The sequence below is a fragment of the Choloepus didactylus genome, chromosome 10, assembly GCF_015220235.1.
Source record: "Choloepus didactylus isolate mChoDid1 chromosome 10, mChoDid1.pri, whole genome shotgun sequence".
NCBI lineage: Eukaryota > Metazoa > Chordata > Mammalia > Pilosa > Megalonychidae > Choloepus > Choloepus didactylus.
In genome coordinates, this window is record NC_051316.1 from 103,024,363 (window position 1) to 103,050,879 (window position 26,517).

At 43.5% G+C, this 26,517-nt stretch overlaps 1 long non-coding RNA gene across 1 annotated transcript; it reads left to right on the top strand.

Annotated features, from left to right (window-relative positions):
• Positions 1-72: 72 nt before the first annotated feature.
• Positions 73-25,297, top strand: LOC119505736. The gene is made up of 5 exons (XR_005210808.1): positions 73-312; positions 22,390-22,947; positions 23,967-24,112; positions 24,840-24,921; positions 25,018-25,297. It is a non-coding gene; the product is annotated as an uncharacterized LOC119505736 (long non-coding RNA).
• Positions 25,298-26,517: the final 1,220 nt, after the last annotated feature.

Sequence of the window (26,517 nt, forward strand, 5' to 3'; positions counted from 1 at the left end):
ACAAATAGATTACAGTGTAAAGTCTTTTGAAAATCCCCTGTGAATGCTGTAATAACGCTTTAATGTATTAATCCCCTAATCCTGTCAAACTTCCAAAAGAATTTCAGGACAGGCTGACGGAAGATCACGTTCCCTGTGCTGGCAGCGGCGGCTGCATGCGGCGGCGGCTGCTTTTAACCTTTTGTGGGTGGGTGGAGGAGAAACGCCTGCGTTAGCGAGGAGGACAGTGAGGAGCTGGCCTTTGAGAGGATGGGAATCGATGGAAGGAGGCAGGTTTCAGTTCAACGAAGCAAACAGAGCTGGAAGCGAGAGGTAAAACACATAATGGAAGTGGGATTCATGGGAAGCAATGGTGTCTGGCAGTTGGCACTTACCCGGTTGCACGGTGGTGTAGCCCCTGCCCCCACCCCCACGCCAGCTGAGTGAGCAGCTAAAGCACTTTACCTATTTCCTTTAATTTAATCTCCACAACAGCCCGATGAGGTAGGCATGGTTAATATCCCCATGTTACAGATGGGGTAACTGAGGTTAAGAGTTGTGAATGCCTTACCTCTATTGCCGATAATTGGCAAAGGTGGGGTTCCAAGCTTGGTATGGCCTGGAAGCCTGAGCTGTTTTCTTTCTAATAGGCCAGGGGTCAGCAAAGTATTTTTGTAAAGGGCCAGATAGTACGTATTTTCGGTTTTGTGGGCCATATCTTTTCTGTCGCAGCTAACTCAACACTGCCGTTGTAGCCTGAAAGCAGCCATACACGGTACTCCTGTCTCCAGACTCCTGTCTCCAGACTCCTGTCTCCAGCAGGCTCTCCCTTCTCCCTTGCACATGTGCTGCTACATGCTCCTGCCCCAGCCCCTCCTGTTTCCACTTAGCGTGTATCACAGGCCACGCACACATACACACACTCACACACACACTTTTATTTCCTTTAATCTTTCTGTCTGGATCAATTTTTCCATTCCCCTAATGATTTTTTTTTCTTGTTCACTTTTGAATTCCCTCCAGTTTGTCAGCTTTGGCCTGGTAATGAGGTGCCCCCGAACGACATGCAATATTCTGCATGTGACTTTGCTGGGGCCGTATCGATTTTCTCGCTAACCATCTCCTTAGACTCCGGGTGGCATGCTTTCTTAGCATAGCAACTCTATTAGTGATTGGGCTCTTAAAAAGATGCTCTTAAAAGTCACAGGACTGCAGACTATAACAGCCAGAGGGTCATTAGAAGTCCTCCTGGTCCACATCTTCCTGATCAACCCCACTTCCCATCACTTCCCCCTTGCACATGCCCTTCTCTCTTCTTTCTTTTCTGTCGCACACATGGTTAATACCTATGCCATCTTAAGACTAAGCTGCAATGTGCCACCTCTTCTGTGACGCCTGCCCAGACTGCTCAGGTAGAATTTACGTTTTTACCATCTGTGTTCTTCTTGCATATTTTATGTAACTCCAGGGTAAGAGTAAACACTCTGAATTGCCTACCTCTCCTGGGAGGCTGTCAGTGCTTTGGGGGACAGGGCCCTTGTAAAATTTTCTTTATCATTACTCTTTAAGCATATGGAAGGGTAAGACAGTTGCTCGTCTGTGTATTGGGAATTTTCCCTTTGAATATGGTCATTCAGGCATGCATGCTGCATTGTTTGTTTGTTCTGTTCTCCAACACTTATTGAGTGCTTTACTATGGGTCAGATCCTGTGCTAAGTTATAGGGACCCACTTGTTAGCACAGTAGACATGATCTCTGTCCTGGAGCTTAAGTTGAATTGGGAACATAGAGATTAATCAAATAAACACGCGAATATATAATTGCTAACTGAGTACAGGGAATTATGAGAATTTATAACCAGAGGATTCTGATATGGCTTGGAGTAGGGGGTGGGGGGCTTGTCCATAAAGGGTTCCTTGAGGAAGTCTCCTTGGAGTTGAGCTCTGAAGGATGAGCAGATGTTAAGTGGGTGAAGGTTGGAGAGCATTTAAGTGATTGGGAACAGCATATGCAAAGCTTCTGCAAGGAAGAAGAGCTAAGTGTGTTCAAAGATCTGAAATAAGTTCAATATATCGGAGCACAGAGTGATGAGAGCCAGGACTGGGGAAGTGTGCAGTGAAGAATCCTGTAGACCAGCAAAGAGGTTGGTTTTTCTAAGCACAATGGATAAGCACTGAAGGGGTTTAAGCAGGAGAGACATAAAGTTGATCATGTGGGCATTCTGTGAAGGCCACTGTGGCTGCAGCATGGACAACAGGTCAGAGGAGCAGGTGTGGATACTGGGAAGTCAGTTTGAAGGCTTTTTGCCAGGAAAAAGATGATGGTATCTTAGTGGTGGAGATGTTGAGGAACGGACGATTCAATGAGATAAAATCACCCGGTCTTGTGATGGACCAGATGTGGAGGGGTGAGGGAGAGGTGTCAAGATGCCTCATAGGTGTCTGGCCCACAGCATCAGTGGGAGGTGGCAGTGTGGCATGTTTGCCATGTGTGCTGGCTCTGGAGACATCTCTACCATTTACTACTTGGGTGATCTTAGACAAGGCACTTATTCCTTTATGTGAAAAATGGAGTCCCTAGTAACACCTAATTCTCAGGTATGTGGTATGGATTAAATGAGTTGACACAGATAAAACATAGTCAGTACTCAGTCAGTATTATTTTTATGGTGACCTATGTTGAGATAAGAAACACCAAAGTGGACCACTATTTTTACATGAAGATCATGTGGTGGACTTTGAGCATATTGATTATGTGGTACCACTGAGGCATCCCTGTGGAAATTTGGAGTAGGCAGCTGGAGATAAGAGTCTGTTCCTTGGAAGAAAAGGCTGGGCTGGAGATTTAAAATTGGGGGTCATAATTTTCTCCCCTTGGAATACAAAAAGCAACAGTGATATTAACCATGTTTAGGGTTCAGGCTGAAGCATGTTTTTGGCTTAGAATGCCTGTTGAAGGAGGCAGTGCTGTGCAGGTCAGGTAGTTATGGGCAGAGCAGTGTTTGGATTTCTATTAATAATCAAGCTCTCTTTCCCCAAGTAAAAGGAGCAAGTCAATGAGAGATTTCCCCCAACTTCAGATAAAAGAGCCTTGGAGTCAAGGCCAGTAGAAGCTTGTCTTTGTCTAATGGACAGAGCTATGAGCTTTCAAGATACAAAATTTGCTTATTGACTCTTGTTGAAGACTCAACTCAACTCCCTATTTTCCCATAGGAGAACAAACCAAACAACCCAGCATGGGACCCAGTAGAGTTCCCAGAGGGCTAATTAGCATCATACCCAACACCAGCTGCATTAGTCCTGTGGAAAATGGCACATAACAAGAGCACCCTACATAGAGGACAGGGAGTGGGGAGATGGGTGCCATTTCTGCCTAGTCTTTTCTCTTTTTCCTACCCACAAATAAAGTTTTCCTCCTATAGTCTCACATTGCATGTTTAGTTTGTTTAAAATATGTTGGTGGAATAGGGAGGATTTAGATCCCTGGTCCCTAGTTTTCCAAAGAGTTCCAAAAGTTAATGATTTGCAAATCATCCTTAGTTACCATGACATGAAGTGCTGGGTTAGGTATAAAGCTGTCACTCAAGAGTGCTGAAAGTTTTGTTTTAAAGAATATGTTTTGAATGAAAGAATAAATGAATCTAATATTACCTATTTCCCAATAAAGGAATCCTCTTTGCAATAGCCCGGAGAGGTTATTACCCAGGTTTTTCTTGAATGACTCTAGTGACGAAGAGCTCCCTATTTCACAAGGTTCCCCAACCAATTCCAAAACGCTCTTGAATTCCAAACACTCTAGGTTCTTTAACAGATTCTTTAAATTTTATTTTTATTGTAATTCTTATTGGGAGATTGGGCTCATAGAAAGACAAAAATTATCTTCAACCAAAAAATCTTTTTTGCCAAATGCCATTCAGAGATGACAAAGCTGTGTGTTGTTCCTCCCTTTCATTTGTTCACAGCAGATATCACCAATCCACTGTGACACTCTTCTCTGCTTAGCTTGGTTGTGGACTCTGAATTATTCCTTATATAGAAGTCCAGGCAGCCAAGGCCAATGGATCCACATCAGTGTGTATCTCATTATTTATTGATACAACTATAAAACCTCCATGGCATACAGGACTTTATGGCTCATGTGCTGGGGATGGTTAGAGGTTGGCTGATCTTGGTTAGACTTGGCTTTTGCTGGCTGGGCTGCCTTGTTTACCTGCACGTTGGCTGGGGGCTCTGCTCTAGCTGGTCTGGTCTATGTCGGCATAACTGGAGACATTCTGTTCCCTGTGTCTCTCATCCTTCTCATGGGACCAGTGTGCTTGCCTGAGCATGTTCTTATAGGAATGGCAGGGGCCCAAGAGTGGGTACAAAATGCATCTTCTTGAGACCTAGGCTCAGAACTGACACACTGCTGTGTTTGCCTCATTCTAAGAAATTAGTCTGACTGGGCTCATATTCAAGGGGTAGGAAATAAACTCACCCTTTTCAGTGAGAGGAGCTAGAGTCCCATGTCAAAGTGTGTGGATTAGGAAGAGGTGAAAAATTGGTACTCAGTGCAATCTGCCACAGTGTATGAGTATGAGGTGAGTTTTTTTTGCTATGTATTATGTGCTAACCACAAATTTACCTATATTAATATAACCACTGTAGATGACAGTCTGTGTGTCATGATTTCAAGGAGGTTAAGGATCACTAGCGAAAATACTAATTATCCTCCACTTAGTTCCTGACACCTAAGCTCACTTCAACAGAGATCAACAGCTTTCCTTTCATAAAGATAGCTGAGTCCTAACATGCAAGTCTCAGAGAAGGAACCCTTTAGAACGAACCATTCTCAGACGTAATTTATGACTTACCACCACCATCGTCATTGCTGCTTATTTAACTATTACCTTGAGCCAAGCACTTTACATACACTTTGTCTCATTTTGTGGGATAATCTGCAAGGTAGGTTTATATGTATCCTGTTGTTAATAAGGATACTCTGATTTAGGGAAGTGCCATGACTTCCCAAGGTCACTCGATGATGTGAGAACCTTGCTTGAGACAGGCCTGACTAGGGTGCTTGAGGCAAGATCTTCTGATGACCTTCCCACGGAAGCTTCGGTGATTCTATGCTCCGCTGGCTCCCTTGTCAGGCCCACAGGGCTCCCCGCACCACCCTTTAATTCTCTGTGCATGTCCTGGGGGTTTGACTTCCTTTTCTCCTTGGATTTCTCATCCTTCTCTACTTTCTTTCCCCCAAAGCTTGGCTATCCTCCTAAATCCCTTCCTTCTTATGCTCTCATTGCTGCTCAGGGGAGGGAGACAGAGAGGAACCAAAATGAAATCCATAAGGAAGGGACAGTTAGAATTTCAGTGAATTATTATTATCAGGGAAACTGGTCAGTTCTTCACTTTCCTTGAGAGGTTTCCTTAAATGAACATGGACCAAACAGTTGTTAGTCTGTGTATTGGGAATTTTCTCATTGAATATGGTTATTCATTCATGCATGCATTCATTTGTTTGTTTGTTCTGTTCCCAGACACTTACTGAGTGCTTACTATGGCCAGATCCTGTGCTAGGTCAGAGGAGACACATACCTCCCGCAAGCAGGCGATGGTACGGTGGGCCAGGAGGGGAGGTGCTCCATATTTGGGTTACAATCTGGGCAGGGGTAGGGAGCAAGGCAGTGTTGCTTGGGCTCCAATGCACCATGGAGTTTAGTGACCACCTCTTTGGTTGTTTTATTATTATTATTATTATTATTATTTTTAACCAATAATCTTCTGTCTCCTTAGGATTTAAACATGTGCTCAGGAATCTGATCTGGACAGCTTATAGCCATCAGGGTCTGTGTAGAATCATTCCTTTTCTCTGTAAACTAAGTCTTCATTTAGTTGAAGATACTGGGTCCTCTTCCCCCAGGATGGATCCTCTCCCAGGAGGGTCCTCAGTCTCCTGCCTTACCCTTCAGTAGACCTGTTTCCAGACTTCAAACTCACTCAGTCAAATCTAACCCCCCACTCTGGTCTCAGAAGGGCAAAGGTCAGAGTCACAGTGGTCCTGAGGACTCTTATCGGGAGATTGGGCTCGTAGAAAGACAAAAATTATCTTCAACCAAAAAATCTTTTTTGCCAAATGCCATTTGCGGATGGGAAACTGAGGCACAGATACGAGCAGGGGATTGTTCACATCCGTTCCTTGACGTGGTGGCTGGGGAGTACCATTAACCACAGCTTGGGGCTGTCAGGTTCACAGCAGGGGAGTCCAGCCGCGGGACTGGGCTCAGTAAGTCCAGGAAGGAGAAGGAAGACTTACTGGTTACAGTTGGTCACCTGCTGTGACAAATGCCCCACTGATCTCAGGGGCTGAGCATACGTTTGTTTCTTGCTTCCACAAAGCCCAAAGTGGCTCTTATTGATCAGGTGGCTTCACCGGGTCTCTCTCCTTCAAGCCGAGATGTGGGGATCCAGGATTCTTCCACCTAGCGGCTCCTCCAGGGTCTGGGAGTCCTTTACCAGACTGTCTGCCTCCAGCCAGCTGGCGACTGAAGAGCGATGGAGGGGATGATGGCTTGGCAAATTTTAGGGCCAGACCTGGAAGCGGCAAACTTCATTTTTCCCCATATTCTGTTGGCCAGAACGAGTCACATCCCACTTAAATGCAAGGAAGATTGGAAATGTAGATTAGTAGTGTCCCTAGGAGGAGAAGGGAGCAATTGAGGGAGGATCTTGTTATTCTCTGCCATAGAGGGTTCAAATGAGCCAGGAGCCAAGGTATCAGGGAGTGTGGTAGACTGGATGACTTAAACCAATTACACACACAGCCCTTTGGCCATGTAACTTTGCATTATCTCTCACTAGACTCTTCAGAGAATATTTTTCTACTCCAGTGGTGAGGCAAATGGAATGTTAGTGCACATGATGTGAGTAGGAGCTTTAAATGTGCTTGCATGATTTAGGTTGACTTCTTACACTTTTGTAATCCACAATGGGAAGGGCATGATCTGGGGAGCCTCTGGTTCTAGAATGGTGTTAACACGGAGCATACTTGAGTCCAGCCCACAAATTGGAGTCAAGTCCAGCTGAGCCCAGTGAAAGCAGCTGAACCCTGAAAACTTGCAGGGGTTGCAAGCCAACAAGATTTTTGCAGCATTGTTATGCAGCATTATTGCCACAGTAGCTGACAGGGAGGTAGAGGGTTTGAGTGTGAGGTCCAGAGAGAGTGGGAGGATGGTCTGAGTGGCTTGGGATGTGCTAGCAGGTAGCAGTCAAGAAAATAGGGCTTTGGAATCCAACATTCCTAGGTTTAAATTCCAGTTGCTCAGGTCTCCCAGTTATGCACTGTGTGATTTGGGTCAGGTTGGTCAGGTCCAGCTCTTCGTCTGTAAATTAGAGATAATCATAAAAATAACTTCAAAGGATTGTGAGAATGAAATATGATTAAGTGAGTAAAGAGATCAGCTCAGGGCCTGGCTTGTGTTCCCTTTACTTGAAAATCCTGATCTCATTTTCTCTCTGCACACTTCCAGCAATCTTTTTGTCTAGTTAACTCTTATTTATTCTTTATGTCTCATGTGAAATATCACTTCCTCATGACTCCCACCCCAACCCTAGAATAGAACCAGTTCCTTTATAACTTTCCTTCATAATACTTAAGACACAAATTTGGGGGAGGGGGTATAATTAAATGTTTATGCCTGTCTCTTCTACTAGGTTCTGCATGTTGAGAGGGCCAGGGCCATGTCTTTGCCTGTCACACTGCCTGGTACATAGCATGTGCTCCATACACAGATACAAGCAAGTACAAATTAATAGCAGCCATTGTGACCATTTTGATCCTATACACCTTCCTTTGCTCTTTGCACGAAGTGTTGGGGAATTGCATTGATTTAAAGGGACTGGGTAAGCCACTGGCAGATCTGGGACTTGAATTCAGGTCTCCCTGTTTCCAGTCTGGTGATCTTTCCCTGCTCACAGCACTGCCCCCCACTGTGTCCTTCCAGTGCTGCAATTTACATGGTGGACTCAGAACTCTGCCTAAGAGGATTAATCAGCAATCAGTGCTCCAGCCTCCCATTTTCCCACCAACGGATGGAAACATACTCCCTCTGTGTACAGCAGTTTAGCTAGCATTTCGCCTTAACTTCCCTGGGCATGCTGTCTGGCGTCCCCAAATTAGCCTTTGTGGGGAAATCGATAGCTACTCATGCATGCAAGGCACACAGCCCTTCCACAGGACATTAGGCTGGCTATTGAAGTAACTTTGGTTGGCAAGGAAAATTCTATTTGTAAGGGAGGCAACTGCAAATGCAATGATCCTTTCATATGTGTATTTGGGTAGATAACACTGTTTCTCTCCCTCTCCCCAAGTCTCGGGAGCCCTTCTCTTTCCTAAGGGCTGTTTGCACCAGATGCTGTTTTTCAGGAGTTGTTATTCATACCATGGAAACAAGGAAAGAGGGGGTTACTCTCTTCCTGGAGTCTGATCCAGAGACCCCTGGTCTGAAGTCAGGAGACCTGTATCCCAGTTGCAGTTGCCCAGTTACCCCACTGAGCAAAGCAGCACAAGTCAGTTCCCCTCTTCAAGCTGTAGTTTTCCCATCTGTTTAAAAAAAAAGGAGGTTAAGTGTTATGGAGATATATGTTTCTATTTTCCATTATTTTGGGTGCCCCACATTAATGCTGTCCTTAGAGGAGTAATGAGGGGAGGCTAAAGGAGTAATGGGGGGCAGAATGGGCATCTAGGGAGTGTCTTTTATGTGCCAAGCACTTTACATTCATTACCTCATTGAATACTCACAACAGCCTTATATTTCCATTTTCCTTACAAGGCTCAGAGAGGGACGACAACTCACTTAAAGTCACAGAGCTTGGGAGGACTCAAGACCACATCTATTCTATCACATCAGGGCAGTGAGTGCTGAGATTGTAACTGTGTCACAAAGAGTTGAGGTTTGACTCCAGGGTAATATTGAGGACAAGTAGATAAGGTAAGATGTGAAATAATGTTAATGAGAACAGAATATCCTCACTGGTTAAAATGGGTAGAGCATTTTGTCATTCTTTTTAATTTTTGCTTCTTCACACATCGCCATCCAGATGAGGAAAGTGAAGCTCACAGAGGCTAAGTGACTTCTGGAAACTGCACAAATATACACAGGCAGTAAATGATAAAGTCAGAACTTGAACATGTCTGTCTGATTACAAGTCCACGGTTTTTAGAGTCACGGAGCTCTTGAGAAGAGGCTAGTGCTACAATGCTGCTGATGGTGGTGCTGATGGTGATGAGGATGATGACAAGGACAGTGACGATGGTGGCGATGGTGATGTTTGCGATAATAACAGTGATGACAGGGTTGTGATGGTGATGATGACAATTACAATGACAACGATGACAATAGTGGTGATGATGACAATGACAGGAATGATGATGATGATGATGATGATGATGATGTTGGTGAATCTCACCTGGATCTAGATGGAGGACTGACTCATGGCATTATGGAAAAGAGGCATCTTTTAGGTAGCTTCTTAAATGATCAATGGTCTGGCCTCAATTACCTTTCCAGTTTTATTGCTACTCATTTTCCCTAACCTTCTGCTCTAGAGGAGTTCACTTGCTTTTTTCAAAAACATATTGCCAAGTCCAGCCTCTAGACCTGTGCCCTTACAAAATCCCTTTCAATGATGTGTTTTGTGGCACATCAGTCAGCAGAGTTGTGATGAAAAGTTCTCATGAGTTTGGGAGATGCTATATATTTTGCCTTCCTCTGGGAGATGCACAGTGCATTGGAAAGATTCTGAGATATTTATGTACCTATTTAATTTTGTCTAACGAGTATTTCCAAAACCTTTTCTGACTTGTAATTCTTATCTATCAACACCCCTTAGAATGAGTGTTCTTTGCAAATCGCTTGGGGAATTAATGCCCCAGCCTTTCTTGCTTCCTTAGCTAATTCTTCAAGGCCAACTCCAAGCCTGACTCCTTCAGAGAATCTTCACATCTGTCCCCAGCCTACAGGGCCCTCTTCCTCCAGTGAACTCCAACAACATGCCTTAAGTCCTTCACTTATCCTAGATCTTTCCCACCCAGGCTGGAGTCAGGGAGGATACAGAGCCAGGATCACAGGCTTTGCTCACTGGGTATATCCTCTGGGAGAGTGTCTGAAGACCAAGCCAGAGATGGATGTCATTAGGGGCATCTTCAACCAGGCCTTGGGTGGGGGTGGGGGGCAGAAGAAGGAGAGCAGGGAATGAGGAGGGAGTGCAGATTAATTGGGATGCCAAAGCTAAAGGCCAATTTTAACAAGATATCAGAAAAGGGATGGTGGCGGGGATTATGGCATGGAACATTTGGGTCAAATCTCACACTCCCTTTATCCAGGGCCTGGCAGCTTCTCTTGGACCAGGGACCTGCCTTGAAATCTCATGACTGATCCAGACATCATCAGGCAGAGATGGTCTTGGAAAATGTTTTCTTGTTTCTTGGGTTTGTGTCTTTGTATCCTTTGGCCTGGCATTTGAAGCTGGGTCCATGGGAAATGGTCAGTAAGAAGTCTACAGTCATTGTTACTAATAATTAATAGCAATCACATGCAGAAAATTGATCTTGTGACAGGCATTGTTCTCTGCACTTTACGTTTATGATAGATTTATTTCTTCCAACAGTACTATGACATAGTTTTTATTATGGCAGTTTTACAGATGAGGAAACTAAGACTTTAAGATGTGAAGTATTGGTCCAAAGATAGCAGGTTGAAGAGTTGCAACCAAGATTGGAACCGAGGTCTAACCATGATATGTTAAAGAATTACAGTTTGGCATAAAGGCCCCTACAAGATAAAAGCAAAGGTATGCTCTGATTTTTGCTGTCTTGAACTCTCAGTTGCGGGCCCTGTCTTTCACAGAACTCGGGAGAAGTCAGAATTTAAGATAGTTGGGTGAGAGGTGGCATTCTTTCCACCAAGCTGAGAATTTATGCCCTCCACCCTATGAGTTTATGCCCTGAGGCAGGAGGCAGTGCTTGGGAGGGACTTTGAAATGGCCCCTCCCACTGTGGCAGTCCTGGGACTGCCTATCACCAGGATTGACAGGTAGAACCCAGGACTCTTGGCAAAACTACAGACAGGCTATGATGGGCCACAAAGCAAGTGCTACCCAAGAGGCTAATTCCAGGTGAGCAGTGATGGCAGCAGTCTGCAGGATCTTCCTAAAAGCAAAGCTAACCATACCATTTATTATTTGAAGACGGTTCAGGGGCATCCATACCCTAAGGATGAAATCTTAAGGCCTGACCATGGCTTCCAAGGACCACTATCATCCGTCCTTTGTTTGCCTCCCCACCCTCATCTTTCACTCCTTCACCTCTCCCTTCCCTTTATATGTTCCAGACAGGCAGAACTCCTCCCAGTTGCCGGAATTGTACCATGCTCTTGCTCTCTTTTGCTTCCAAGCCTTAAGTGTATCAAACACACTTTCAATTTCCTCCCTCTTCACCCTGATAACTCCTACAGTCCATTGAAGGACATTTGGGTTTTGGGGCTATAACAAAACTGCTGTATCCATTTGTGTACAGATTTTTGTGTGAAAATAAGTTTTCATTTCTCTGGGATAAATGCCCAAGAGAACAATTGCTGAGTCGTATAGCAGTTGCATATTTACATTTAGAAGCAACTGCCAAACTGTGTTCCAGTGTGGCCATATAATTTTACATTTCCACCAGTAATGTATGAGTGACCCAGTTTCTCTGTTGTCACTATTTTTTATTCTAGCCATTTTGATCGGTGCATAGTGATATCTCATTGCGGTTTTAATTTGCAGTTCTCTAATGGCTAGTGATGTTGAACGTTTTTTCATAAGCTTATTTGCCATCTCTGTATCCTCTTTGATGAAATATCTGTACGTGTCTTTTGCCCATTTTCTAATTGGATTATTTGCCTTTTTTACTGTTGAGTTTTGAGATATATATATTCTAACTGCTAGTTCTTTTTTAGATATGTGGTTTAAAAATATTCACTCCTAGTTGGTAGCTTATCTTTTCTTTCTCTTACTAGGGTCTTTTGTAGAAAAAACGTTTTTAATTTTGAAGTGGTTCAATTTATCATTTTTTCCTTTTAAGGATTGTGCTTTTGGTGTCAAGTCTAAGAACTCTTTACATAGCTCTGGAACTCAAATATTTTCTCCTACGTTTTTGTTCTAAAAATTGTATAAAAATTATGTTCATGTTTTACATCTAAGTCCATGATCCATTTTGTGTTTATTTTTGTATAAGATGTGAGACTTAAGTCAAAGTTCATGTTTGCCTATGGATAGTCAGTGGTTCCAGCACCATTTTGTTGAAAAGATTATCTTTTATTCATTGAATTGCTTTTGCACCTTTGCCAAAAATTAGTTGAGAATATCTGTTTGGATCTATTTCAGGGTTATCTATCCTGTTTGATTGATCTATATGTCTATCCCTCCATCAATACCACACTCTCTTGATTACTGTAACTCTGTGTAAGCCTTAATATCAGATAGAGTGATTCCTTCCATTTTAGGCTTCATTTTCAACATTATTTTAGTTATTCTAGGGCCTGTACCTTTCCATATAAATTTTAGAATACACTTGTCTATGCCTTCAAAAAAAGCCTTGCAGGGATTTTGACAGAAATTGTATTAAACCTGTAGATCATTTTGGGGAATTGACATCTTTATTATGTTGACTTTTCCAATCTGTGAACACTGTATGTTTTTCCATTTATTTAGCTCTTTGATTTTAATCAGAATTTTGTAATTTCCATCATAAAGATCCTATACATGTTTTTTACAGTTTATACCTAAGTTCTTCATTTTCTTTGGAGAGATTATAAATGGTATTGTGTTTTAATTTTGGTTTCTGTATGTTCATTGAGAGTATATAGAAATGAGATTGATTTTGTGTAGTTGATCTTGTATTCTGTGTCCTTGCTGTACTCACTTATCAGTTCTAGGAGTTAATTTTTATAAATTCCTTGGGAGTTTCTATGTAGACATCATATCATCTGCAAATAGGAAGTTTTATTTGTTCCTTTCTAATCTATATATATATTTTTTCCTTTTTCTTGTGTGATTGCAGTTGCTAAAATTTCTAGTACTCAGAGGGAAAACTTGATTTGCACCTCTAAGTATGATATTACCTGTAGGCTTTTTATAACATGATCTTTATAAAGTTAAGGTAGTTTCCCTCTATTTGAAATTTTTTGAAAGTTTTTTTTTTTTTAACCACTAATGTGTATTGGATTTTGTCAAATGCTTTTCCTGCATCAATTGATATGATCACATGATATTTCTTCTTTAGTTTGTTGATATGGTGGATTGCACTGATTGCATTTTGAATGTTGAACCAGCCTTGTATACCTGGAATAAATCCTACTTGGTTATGGTGTGTAATTCTTTTTATAATTATTAGAAGTGTTGAGGATTTTGCATCTAAGGTCATGAGAGATGTTGGTTGCAATTTTCTTTTATTGTTATGACTTTGATTTTGGTAGTAGGGTAATACTGCCTTCATAAAATGAATTAGAAAGTGTTCCCTCCTCTTGTATTTTCTGGATGAGATTGTGCAGAGTTTTTGTTAATTCTTCTTCAGATGTTTGGTAGAATTCTTCATTGAAACCATCTGGAGGTGAATATTTCTTTTTCATGAGCTTTTATATTAATAATTCAGTTTCTTTAGTGGTTATAAGACTATTTTGATTACCTGTTTCATATTGAGTATGTTTGGGCAGTTTGTAGTTTTTGAAGAATTCTTTTGTTTCTTCTAAGTTTTCAAATTTATGAGTATAAAATTGGTCATAGTATTCTCTAGTTATCCTTTTAGTGGCTATAGAATCTGTAGTGATATTCCCTGTTTCATTCCTGATATTGATGATTTGTGTTTTCTCTCATTTTATTTTTGTCAGTCTTGCTAGAGGTTTATCAATTTTATTAATTTTTTTCAAAGAAACAGTTTTTTTTGTTTCATTTATACCCTTTATTGTTTTCCAATTTTCAGTTTCATTGATTTCTGCTCTTATATTTTTATTTTCTTCCTTCTGCTTGCTTTGGATTTTTGTTCTTAATTACTTTTTTGAAGTAGGAACTTAGATTATTGATTTTCTAAAGTAGTTAGTACTGTAAATTTCCCTCTCAGCACTGCTTTAGCTGCAGTCACATATTTTGATATTTGTATTTTCATTTTCATTCATTTCTGTTTTTAAAATTTCCCTTGAGCCTTCTTTTGTGACACATGAATATTTAGAAGTCTCTTGTTTAGAGGTGCTTAGAGGTTTTCATGAAGGCTTTCTGTTACTGATTTTTTGTTTGATTCCATTATGCTCAGAGAGCATATGTTGTAGAGTTTCAAGTCTTTTAAACATTTTGAGGGTTGTTTTATGGCCCAGGATGTGGCTTATTGTGGTCAGTGTTCGATGGGAACTTTGAATAAGCAGACACTTGTATTCTGCTCTACTGGGTCTAAGGAGATATATATATTTTTAATGCTAATGCCTGGGTTGTACCTTCACCTATAGGATTTTTAATTTAATTTGTCAGGAATGGGACTGGCATATAGTATTTTGAAAAGCTTCCAGTTGATTCTAATCTGCATCATGGGCTGAGAAATTTTAGCCTAGGGTCCTAGGGTGGGGGTTCTCAAAGTGTAGACCCAGACAAGCAGCATCAGCCTCACCAATAACCTTGTTAGTAATGAAAATCAGCGGATCCCGTCTCTGACCTACTGAATCGGAGGCTCTGGGCATGGTGTACAGCGAGCTGCATTTTAACAAGCCTTCCAGGTGATTGTGATGCGTATACAAGTCTGCGAGGTACTACCAGGGCAGCACCACCAACAGAACTTTCTGTTGGGAAGTGGGCATGTTACTATCGCATAGTATCGTAGCCACTAGCCACATGTGGCTATGGATTACTTGAAATGTGGCTACTGCAACTGAGAAACTGAATTTTAAATGTTACTTTAATTAATTTAAATAGCAACATGTGGCTAGTGGCTACTGTGTTAGACAGTACAGCTCTAGGAGAACTGAGGTCTCAGGCGTTGTGTCACGGAAGGGACTCAGTTCTCTGGAGGAAGCCAGAGGTATATTTGGGCCTAAGGTCACAGCTGGATGCCGAATCCCAGAATGTCATGTGGGGATGACGAGTCTGGGAATCCAACGTGGGACAAAACCTGGGGTTAGGACCTAGGAGGTGTCAAGCAGCTTCAGCTGTAGGGGGAGGGTGATGGGGTCCGGGAGTCAGGGAGAACCCAGCTCAGTTTGGCCCCATGTACAAATTCAGCTCATTTCCTGGTTAACACATTTTTTAGGCTACGAATGACTCTTAGGGCCAACCATGTAAGGTGAGGTCCCAGGCCTGGGAAGGGATTGAGATTATGGGCAGAATGCCTGGAGCAGGGTGAGGCCAAGTTCAGTGCCCAAGCATGGAGGAGGACATGGGTGAACAAGTAGAACAGCTGGAGGTGGTTTTCCTACACCTGAGTTTGGCCTGGCCAAAGGTGTGGTCAGTGTCTCCCTCCATCCATTATTACAGTGCCTGTGGTCCCATCATCAGTGAGCCACTGATCTGATGTTTTCTCTCCCTGGGAGACACTAATATTTATGAGCATTTACAATGTTCCAGATGAGCAGTGGGGACACAAAGAGAAAATAAGATACTGCCTGTCCTCGATGAGCTCAGAGTCCAGTGGAGAGATGGAAAGTCAATCATAATGACAATCCAGTGCAGAGCACAGAAAGGGCGTTTAATTAAGACCTCAGCGAGTCCACAAGGGCTTCCAGGAGGAGGTGATGCCTATGTTGGCAAGCAGAGAAAAGTGACATATACCAGGCACAGAGCATGACATGTAGGTGGCCAGTGGGGAAGGAGAGCTTACTGGGTCCCACTGTTAATCTGGCATAGAGCAAAGCACAAGAGGTGGAGGGATGACAGAATTACTTCACTGAGAGATGTAGACAAATCCAGAACAAGACAACACCTTCCTACTGCCCAGAAGAAACCCATGAGCAGAGAGAGAGGTATTTCATCTTAGAAAAGAGGTTCAAGCATTGACTTTACTGGGTCCTGGTTGACTTGGAAAACTGTTCTGGTTTGCAACTCCTTATAGCTAAAAAATCTTGTTACATGTGATGAATCAATTACTTTATGCTTGGAGAGGTTTTTGACGAGTTGTGCAGGCAGGGAAGGGATTGGGGGTTGCTGAAGTCTTTCCCATACTTTGAGGGTATTTTGAACAGGAGGGTTGAATGAGGGGCTCTTTTCTCCCCCTGCCACAGAAGTTTTCTTTCTATAGTTTCACTTCCCAGAGGAAACAAAAAAAAGAGAAACGGGCTGTGAATTCCATTTATATTCATTAACACACTAAAGATGAAAAATACCTTTCCATTATTTCTGGGATAATTCAAGCCCATTGCATAGCAAAATGTTATCTATCTTAGTCACTGCAATCACGGGGCCGAGAGATTAGGACATACGGTGTGCAGCAGCCAGAGTGGGCCTGCCAGGAACTTTCCAGGCCTACTGGGGCTGTGGGTTTTAGGACCAATGTTAAGGCACTTAAAATGCAGCCTTCCCAAGATTAGTTGAGGGAGCCAGAGACATCCAAAGAGTCACGGGAGGAGTTTCTTCTCCTTGAAGTATAGGCCTTAGGTTTCTAAAAGCCATTGGATAGTAATCAAATATACCCAGCATTTATTGAATTCTTGCTCCATGTTAAGAACCCTGTTGACCTAAGGCCCCATGACTCCACTTTGCCTTTTCTGCTTGTATTTATCTACTTAAAATATTTCTGTAATTGAGGTACAACCAACATTAACCTAGCAAAGTGCCCTACTGGATCCATGTCAAATGTACACTTTGGTGAATGTTCTCCATGTAACCACCACCCAGATCAAGATGGAATATTCCCAGCACATGTGAAGGTTTCCTCAGCCCCTCCCCACTTAGAATCTCCCTGCTGATTTCAGTCTTCATCTCTCAGTTTTGCCTATTCTTGGACTTCTTATAAATGGAATATTCCAGCATGTGTCTGCCTCCTTTTGCTCAATATAATGTCTATGAGCTTCATTCACATTGTCTGTAAGGCTTGTTCTTTGTGCTGCTGTACACTATTCCATTGCACGAATACACTGCAATTTATTTATCCACTGTTCTGCTGATGAATATTTTGGGTTGTTTACAGTTTGGGCTATTTTGAACAATTTGTTGCTTTATTTTTCTTCATCATATTCATCATTACTTGACAAAGTAAATATTTTACTTCTTTATTTGCGTTGTTCTCCTCTCACTAAAATATGAGGTCCATGAAGGCAGAGAATTTTTTGTCTTTTCTTTCTTCCTGTATATCCAGGACTGGGAACAGTACAGAACAGGTCTCAATAGATACTTCTTGAATGAATGAATGATTGAATAAATGACCATATTAATCATCATCTAAGGAGACCAGCTTGTCTGCCCCAAGTTTTAGCACTCAGAGTCCTGCATCTTAGGAAGCTCTTAGTCTTGGGAAAACCCATGAAGTAGTTATTATTATGGTTCCTGTTTTACAGAGGAGAACACTGTGGCTCAGAAAGTGTCAACTACTTGTCCAGAGCCACCTTATCAGGAAGTCATGGAGCCAAGACTACAGGCCAGTCTTTTTGATGCCGAAGAGGGAATCCTTGCTCACTGGGCTCCAAGGATGAGAAAACCTCCTGTAACAAGGCTGACACACACCTACAAGTTGAGGAAATGGGAAAGTTCCAGAATGTTGGAATTGGCAGTCCTGAGCTTGAATCCTGTGAGCCTGGAGAAATCACTGCACCTCTCCGAGCCTCAGTGGCTTTGGTGGTGATACAGGGATTCGAATATTTTCCTCACAGGTCACCATGAGGATTCTAGGACTGTTGACTGGAAACACCCAGTCCTATCTTGGCACATAGTAGCTGCTAAATTACTGTCTTCATTGTTATTAATACAAGCAGCCTTATAAAATGCACCTGTTTCTCAGTCCACTACGAAGTCTTTATTGAGGGCCACTGTGGGTCCAGTAGGGTACCAAGTAACTGGGGGGTTGGTAGCCAAAATGATAGATTCCACCCCAGTCATGGTCACAGCCTAGTATTGAGGGAAGGACAAAGTTTATCCACATGGGCATATTAGAGCTGCATTTTTCAAATTGTGGATTGTGACCCTTCAATGGTCAAGAATTTCAATTTAGGGGGTCTCTGACTGGAATCTAATTAAATAGGAACTACTGGACATAGGAGTAGGGTTGGTAGGACGAGCTGGGTTTGAATTCTAGCTCCGCCATTTTCTGGATAAGTTACTCGAGTGAATCTGAGCCTCACTGTCCTTTTCTGTAAAATGGGGATAATAATGTCATATGGATGAGTTGATATTTATCGAGTGTTTAGAGTACAGCCCAGAACATAGGAAGCACTATATGTGTTGGCAATTATTGACACATGCAGTAAGAATATTATTTCATGATATTTTATGTTCTCGTTATAGCTATTTATGTGTACATATGCATGTGCAATACCATGATGTAAAATAGAGATCTTACTGAGAGTTGTGTATTTCTTACTCTGATCACCCAGTTTATGCCTGTTGTTGGGTGATATATGGGATTTCACTTACTCTTTCAAACCATGCTCTCTGAGCTATGGACTGTTATTAGTATGTCCCATAGTGCTGAGAAGGAGTGGAGGCTCAGAGAGGAGAAGTCATGTGTCCAAGTTCCTGCAGCTACGGAGTGGGGTGAACCTGGAATGAGCTCTGGAGGTCTGCATCGAGGGCCACTGTGCTTTGCAGAGTCCTGCCCTGCCCTCGGAGGGGAGTGCCTCCTCCATTTCAGCAGGGCCATCCTTGGAGCCAAGTCAGCCTTCTCTTCGCCCCACGCTGGGCAGACGCTCCTTAGCTCCTTAGCTTCTGGGGGGCCAGTGAATCAGGCTGTAAAATGGCTTTTTCCTTTCAGGTTTGTATGTTGATTTGCCCTTGCCATTCCCTCCTGAGCCTTTGATTGTTGCCTTTTTTCCTTTTTCCTCTAGTCAGAAACGTCTCATCTAATTTCTAGGGTAATTAACTGAAATTTCATTTCCAGGGTTAGGTCCTACAGAGCTGCCTTTGGCCTTGGAGACCTCATGCGGAGACTCAGGCTGGCGTAGGGGGACAAATCGATTCCAGGCCAGGGAATTGTCCTAATATCTGTGCTGATTGCAGCATACGAATAATAAAGACACACCTGAGTTGGCTGGGGATCAATACTCCTGAAGAGGGCAGGGGAGAAGGGCTCTCACTCTTGCCACAGGTGGGACCTAGTTCAAAGCAGGATGCTTCCGAGCTGGTCGGGAACAATGACTGTAGACTCTTGACAGTAGAGTCAAAGTGCTGCTCCTCCCTGTGTGTGGGAGGAAGCTCTAGTCTTCTTCATTTCAGGGCTAGTCTGTTTCCATAGAATAGTAGAATACTAGGACAAGAGGATCCCAGGGATCCAGTAGAAGGGTGCACACACAGCAGAAATGGTATCGTGCTATCCTTTTAGCTCACACTGGCACTTGTTGAGCCTATCTAATTTTTGGCACCCTCCCTTCCCCCCACCACACACACAGGCGTGGGCTGTTAGGGAGGGTGGGCCCTCTTTCTTAGGAAAGCCCTCACATCTCACTCAACCTTTTCCTTCTCTCCCTCCCGTCCGCTCTGAAATCTTTTCCTCTGCATGGGGGACAAGATGTCTAGCTTGACTTAACAGTGTTTTTCCAAATCAGTTATTCATGTCCTGGCTCCCTTAGGGCCTAGGGTTTTGCAGCCTTTTCTCTGCATTCCAATCTGATATCATGTTCCTTCCCTGCAGCAATAACTGCTGGGGGACTGGACCACTTTTATGGCTGGGTGAGGAGGGCTAAGCATCTTGGGGAATGAGGAAATATGGGTGAAAAACTCCTTAGATTATATTTCAAAATATTATCTCAATCCTACAAGCTAATTAATATTAACTGCTATTATTACTCCCGTTTGAAAGATGAAGAAACAGACCATACAAGGGTAAGGGATTTGCTCAAGGACATAGAGAAAGTCTGGAGCTAAGACTCAAACTCAAGACTCCCACCCAGGCCTGGAGCCTAAGAATGTGAGCCCAGCCACTTCCCTGCTGTGTGTCTTTGGGCACCTTGCCCAACACCCCTGAACCTCCATCTCTTCATCTTCAGAACGGAGATAACGGTGGTGGGGCCTCCTCGTGGAGATGACTCATAGGTGGTAACTACAGAAACTCCTAGCGTGTGTGCTTGCTCAATAATGTTCAGCTATTATTATTATTTGCCATTATATTGTTATATATATATATTACTATTGCCATTATATTGTCTTCCAAGCTGATAGAACATTTGGACCATTTCAAGTTTTAGAACCTTGTGGTATCAGGATGTCCTAACTGAGAGAAAGGGGCTTTGGAAAGAATCCAATCTAATGCCTTATTTTACAGATGGAGAACTGAGGCCCAGAGGGGGAAAAACAATCAACCAAGAACACGCAGCTTGGTGACTGCATAGATAGTGCTGCGAAAAAGAAGGACTGATTTGGGTGAAAGGTGAAGAGTACATTTGGCAGTCGTTGAATTGGAGTTGCCTGGGAGACATTCAGGTGGAGACTTCTGGAAGCAGTTGGATAGATAGGTTTGAGCTCAGGGGAGACATCTGGGGTGTAGCCCAAGATTGGGGAGTTGCTGGCATGTGGGTGGCAGAGCTCACCCATGGGGGTGTGAGGATTGCTAAGAAAGGAAGGCTGGGTCGAGCTTTGGCATTTGCCAACATGTAAGGAGGGAGCGGGGACAGTAACCAGTGAGCTGTCCCAAGAAGGAAAAGATTAAGACACCTGCCAAAAAACAGGAGAGTTTGGACTGCCTGAAGAAAACACAGCATTCAGGTGCGGAAGAAATGAGCTTTGGAGATCCTGGGTGGTAAAGGGAAGGGAGCAGAAGGGAGTTAAGTTATGGAGTAGAGTTTGGTTGAGTCTAAGCAAAGGTTTGGGGGGCTTCTCTGCATGTGATCAATCCATGTGAAAGTTAATGGCGTCCAAGCTGCCTGTTGATGAACACAGTGATTAATTTCATCGAGCACTTTCACTGGCTGAGATTATAATCAATCATCCATTCTTAATTTATTTGAAAAAAAAAATAGAGCTTTATTGTAAATTGTCTTTGTTTCCTGCCATGGAATCAGCAATGAGCCAGGCAGTAGTTCCTCAATTGGCAGGGCCCTGGCAATGCACCCATATATGCAGTTGTTTTCTTGGAAGCTCCCATTGAACAAGCAGAAGAAATCTTGGAAGGCAAATCATTTGGCTCCTTATCCCAGGCAGGAATCTCTCTACAACAGCCTTGGCATGTGGTTCTCCAGATCTGTTTGCACACTTCTGGTGGTGGGGAGCCCATTGTCTCCTCCAGCTTTTACTTGTGGTTTCATTGCTGGAATTCTTATCTAGTTCTTCCTAATGTTGACCCCACTCTGGACTTCCACCTGGTTGTGCTAGGTCTGCTCCCTGGAGTCGCATGAAACAATCCAACTCCCATTTCCAACTAGCTTTTCTTGTTTTAAAACATCTCTCATGTTATCTCTTAAGACTTCTCTTAGCTTAAACATCTCTGTGTGTTGGCCTTGGCTCATTTCTTTGCTCCCGTGAGGCACATAAGGGCACAGATTAAGGGAGAGCCCTAGCACCTGTCTAGCTTATAGCCTCGTCCTACATCAACCCAGTTCACCTGCTTGCACCCCTCATTGCTCTGGCAGCCTCTTCATTTTACTGACTCTGTCCTCTTAGCTTTCTGATTTTGGATCTTATTTAACTAATCATTAATTTGAATCCTGGCTTCCTTATTTGAATCCTAGCTATGTGACTCTGTGTGAATTTCTTAACTTCTCTAAGGCCTTTTGTAAAATGAACATAATGATTGTTCCAATCTGGTAGGATTGTTGTGAAAAGTAAATGAGATAATGCATATAAAATGTTCAGCATCTGATAAACACTCAAACAAGTTTGTTGTGACTGGTTTATTTATTTTAATTTAACAAGTACTTATGTTTGTTACCATGTACCAGGCACTGTTCTAAGTACTTTAGAAATACCAATTTATTTCGTTTGTAAGGTAGATTGTTATTAAGCCCTTTGAATAGATGAGGAAACTGAGATACAAAATAAATTATTATGTATTGTAAGACTATTAATTGTTCACTGTATTGATTAGCTTTTGTGGCATAATAATCAAAAAACCTCAGTGGTTTCTGCCAGGTCCAGCTGATCTGGGTTGGGCTCTGCTGGGTGGTTCTGCTGGAGTTGACTGGGCTCACTTGTGCGTCTGCAGTTTAACTGGGGTCTCTGCTCTAGGCTGGGCTGGAAATCTTAGCTCTGCACCATGTGTCTCTCGTTCTCCTTCTAGGACTAGCAGGTTATCCAGGGCACATCCTTCTCACAGTACCAGTGGCAGCATCATGAGAACAATCACACATGTGCTTCTTAAGACTCTGTTTCTGATGACTGCAGACATCCTGAGATAAGTGGATATCTAAGAAGATCCCTAACAATCGCCACCTCGTGGTATTCATACCTTTGTGTAATCCCTTCCTCTTCAGTATGGCCATGGTCAGATGCCTTGCTTCAAACTAATATAATATGGCAAAGGTGATGGGTTGTTGCTTTCATGATTTGGCTACCTAAGATGGTGACTTCTGCCTTGCTAGCAGACTCTTTGTATTGTCTTTTCCACTTGCATACTTTGATAAAGTGGCCCACATGGCAGGGAACTGAAGGCAGCGTCCGGCCAACAGCCCATGAGGAAATTAATCCTGCTGACAACCACATGAGCTTGGAAGTGGATCCATCCCCAGTTGAGCCTTGAGATGCCTGTAGCTCAGCTGACACCTTTACTGCAGCCCATGAGAGATCCTGATGCAAAAAACCCATTAAGCCATGCTGAGACTCCTGACCCACAAAAACTGTGAGATACTTTAATAACTGGGTATTGTTTTAAGCTAACAATTTTGGGGGTGATTTGTTAGTCAGCAATAGATAACTAATGCACATCTTTTTGACCAGAGCAAATCACTTGGGCATGCCAGGGGTGGGGAATTATGCCCTGCCTCTAGTGAGAGAGGATTGCAAAATTATAAGATAAAGGGTGTGGATACAGGCAGGGGGGTATGGATACAGGCAGGGGGGTGTGGAGAATTGGGGCCGATAATGCAGTTCACTACAAGCACCTACTATAAGCCAGGGAATGTGGACACAGGAGATGCAGAGCTAGGCTTCACCTTTGGGATGCTCATTCGCTAGTGGAAGAGCAAGGACAGCCTTTTGGAGGCTGAATAGTAATTTGCTCAGCTGGCATTTAACAATGATTCCATGTGGAGCTTCCTGGAAATGTTATCAAAGTTACCTAGGAATTGACAAAGGGACCCTTAAAGTTCTGAGAGCATCCCTCGGGCACTCTCAGGAGTGGAGAGAGCACAGGTGTCTTAGAAAGGCAGCTTTGGTGGCTCCTGCCCTTGCCAACTCTGAGTGGAGACCTGCGGGCTATGGAAGTCATCTGTCCTATAAATGGGCCCAGGCAATGATGGAAAAAACCAAAGCCTCAGCCATCACTGATGGCAATCAAGAGAACAGGAGGTGGTTTGGCTGGAGAGGAGGCACAGAGGGAAGGGGAAGACATTAGGAGCCTGGTATTGGCAGGAGAAAATCTTAATGTCTGCATTCATTTAGTCTGCATGGGGCTCTGTGCTAGGCACCTTCTCATCTGAGCATTGCAGTGGCTCTAAGAGGTAGGCAGTATTATCCCCATTTCACAGATGGGAAAGCAGAGGGCCAGAGACAGTGAAGTCCCTTGTCAAAGGAGACACAGCTCCCAAGTAATGGAGTTAAGATTTGAAGCCAGGATCACCTCAGGCCAAGCCCCTGTTCTTTCCCTAATGTGACCTTTTGTGCCATCTTCCTCTTACTTCTTGTTCCCCTTAAATCTAGAATTCTGGAACACTGATTCCGGTTGCAGTAGAAAGAGCAGGGCACTAGGAGTCAGTGCTACGTTCTACTCCAGCCTGTCACAACTCTCTGTGTGATTCTGGCCAAGCCTTCCCTTCTCTAAGCCTGGTTTTCCCATCTGTAAAAAGGTAGGTTTGGATTTTTATCATCGATGCCAAATAAGTTTTATCTTGCATGCCAACTCCAACCGGCTGGTGCTTGCAGCCTGACATGTGACATTGTTAAGGACTCTGAAGCAGGGTTTGGGCTCAGAGGCAGGGAGCTCCTGCTGGGTCAGTGATGTCTGCAATGTGTAGAGATATGAAAGTATATGATCTCCAAGTTCTTTTGAAGTCTTTGAGTGTGTGATTCTCTTCTATCTCCCCCACCCCCCATTTTATTTAGGCAGGTTTTTATCAGGCAAAGCCAATCAAGAGAGGTCCCATCTGCCTCTGCTAAATATTAAAGTGATGTATGCAAATAGCAAGCTGGCTGCACGGCCCACAGATATGTAAGGGGCGAAACCACACAAAGACCTATATGTTGCTGCTCTGATGGTGCTGTTTAACCACCTAGCGTAAAACCCCATCTGTGGTGGGGTGACCTGTGAGAGGACAGGGGCCACACTTAACCCTGCAAACCATCCACTAAAGGGCCATAAAGACCCCTGCTAGGGCTGTTGTCTCTTGGAAACTTCCCAGAACGCACCTCTTTGCCTGGAACTGGGTCTGCAACAGAAGCAAACACTCATTTGCCTGGGTTCAGCTTTGAGCTTCCTGTCTAGAGTGTGGACAAAGGGAGGCACCTACTGTGGTATGGGGGAGGGGACAGGGGCAAGGGCAGCTTTTCCACAGGCCACTGTATTCGTTCTTTCAGGATCTTGGACGTCTTGGCTAGGGCTGGAGCATTCTATAGCCAGCAAGGTTGGGGACCTGAAGATGAGTTGCTGCCCTACTTGGTAACAAGATAAACCATCTCGGGGAACCGGTGGAGTGATCACCCATCACTCTAATAACACCAACGCTCTAACAACCCTGCCTCCTGTCTCCTGCAGTCAGCACCACGGTCACCTCCTGCTGCCCTCGGCCTCCTGGTGCCAGTCACTCAAGCCAGTAGGAGACAGCAGTGGGAGAATGGGATGAATGCAGCAAAGTCACCTGCCAGATCAAGGCTCCCCAAAAGGAGAGAAAAGACCCCCTCAGGGCTTACGAGAGAAGAAGTCCCTTAAAGGCACACTTTGATGGCTTAAGAGATATGATCCTATCAAGAAACACTTGCAGTGAATTACAGAGAACTTGCAGACTCCTAAAAGCATGTGAAGACACAAAATAACTTGGGTGCTTCAGGTAGGAAATCATTTGTGTCACCTTTATTAATGGGCTCCACCCTTCAGGACTGAAGGGGTGCCTCTCTCTGTGGCCTCCCCAGCACTCAGGGTCCGAGCCCAGCACGAGGTGACTCCAGGCTGGAGCACAGCAGAATATCCCCATCCTCTCTGGTGGGATCTGGGTCCAACACTCTTTTCCTTTTCTTTTGACAATATTCTATGTTAGTTTTACAAACCTTATTTCAAAGATAAAGTGTGTTTATTGAAGAACTTTTAGAAAATATGCATAGTCAAAGAGAAGAAAATAAAATTTGTGCATAACCCCATGACCCAGGGAAAACCGCTCTCTATGATTGAGTGGGAAGGCGGTGGCATGGCGCAGGGAACTAGGCTTTGGGGTCAGCAGAGTTGGACTGAGTTCTGGTTCTTTCACTGACTAGCTGTGTGGACAAGTGGCTCCTCTTTTCTGAGCCTCAGTTTACTTATCAGCAACATGGGGATAATAACAGGTTGGGTATGAGGACTTACTAACATGTTAAGCACTTCGGGCAATGCTTAAGAAATGATTGTTGTTATTATTGTCATAGGGTGGGACAATCCCTTATCCAGAAAGGCCTCTTATGGGGCCTGAGGTAACCCAGAAAAGACTATCGTGAGTAATGGGGATATTAAAAGAAAAATGATGATGTTAAGGGACTCTGAGGGAAAAGGTGATGTGATGTCTCAATCTGATCTTGAAAGGGAGATTTGAGAGATTTACATTCCAGTTTTATACAGATCACAAGCACCCCACTCTAAAAATTAAGCGCAGGATGGGAGGCTTTTTCGGTTCATTTCTTTCAGGGTCTTATATTCTTTCAGGTGTTTATGGTCAAAACAACACAGCAAAGCTGTTTTCCCAAGTTTCAGACCACATCCGCCTTCTGGATCTGAGATTGCTTTTGCAACTGCAAATGGTCTAATTTAAATTAGATGGAGGAGGGGTTCCCAGTTTATGGTCCTGTTAGGGGTCAAAAAAATCACAGGGAAGAAAGATATGGAGAGAAACACAGAATTTCTTAACAAGCTGGAAGCAAATGAAAGTCCATGTGCAGCCTGCCTGGTCAAGCTCTGCTGCTAATGACACATCCCTGGGTGAGCAGGAGAGTCACCCTCTCTCCTGCCAGCCCAGTGGCCTGTTCTGTTCTAAATTAGCACCGAGCCGCTCTACTCTCAACACACGTTAAC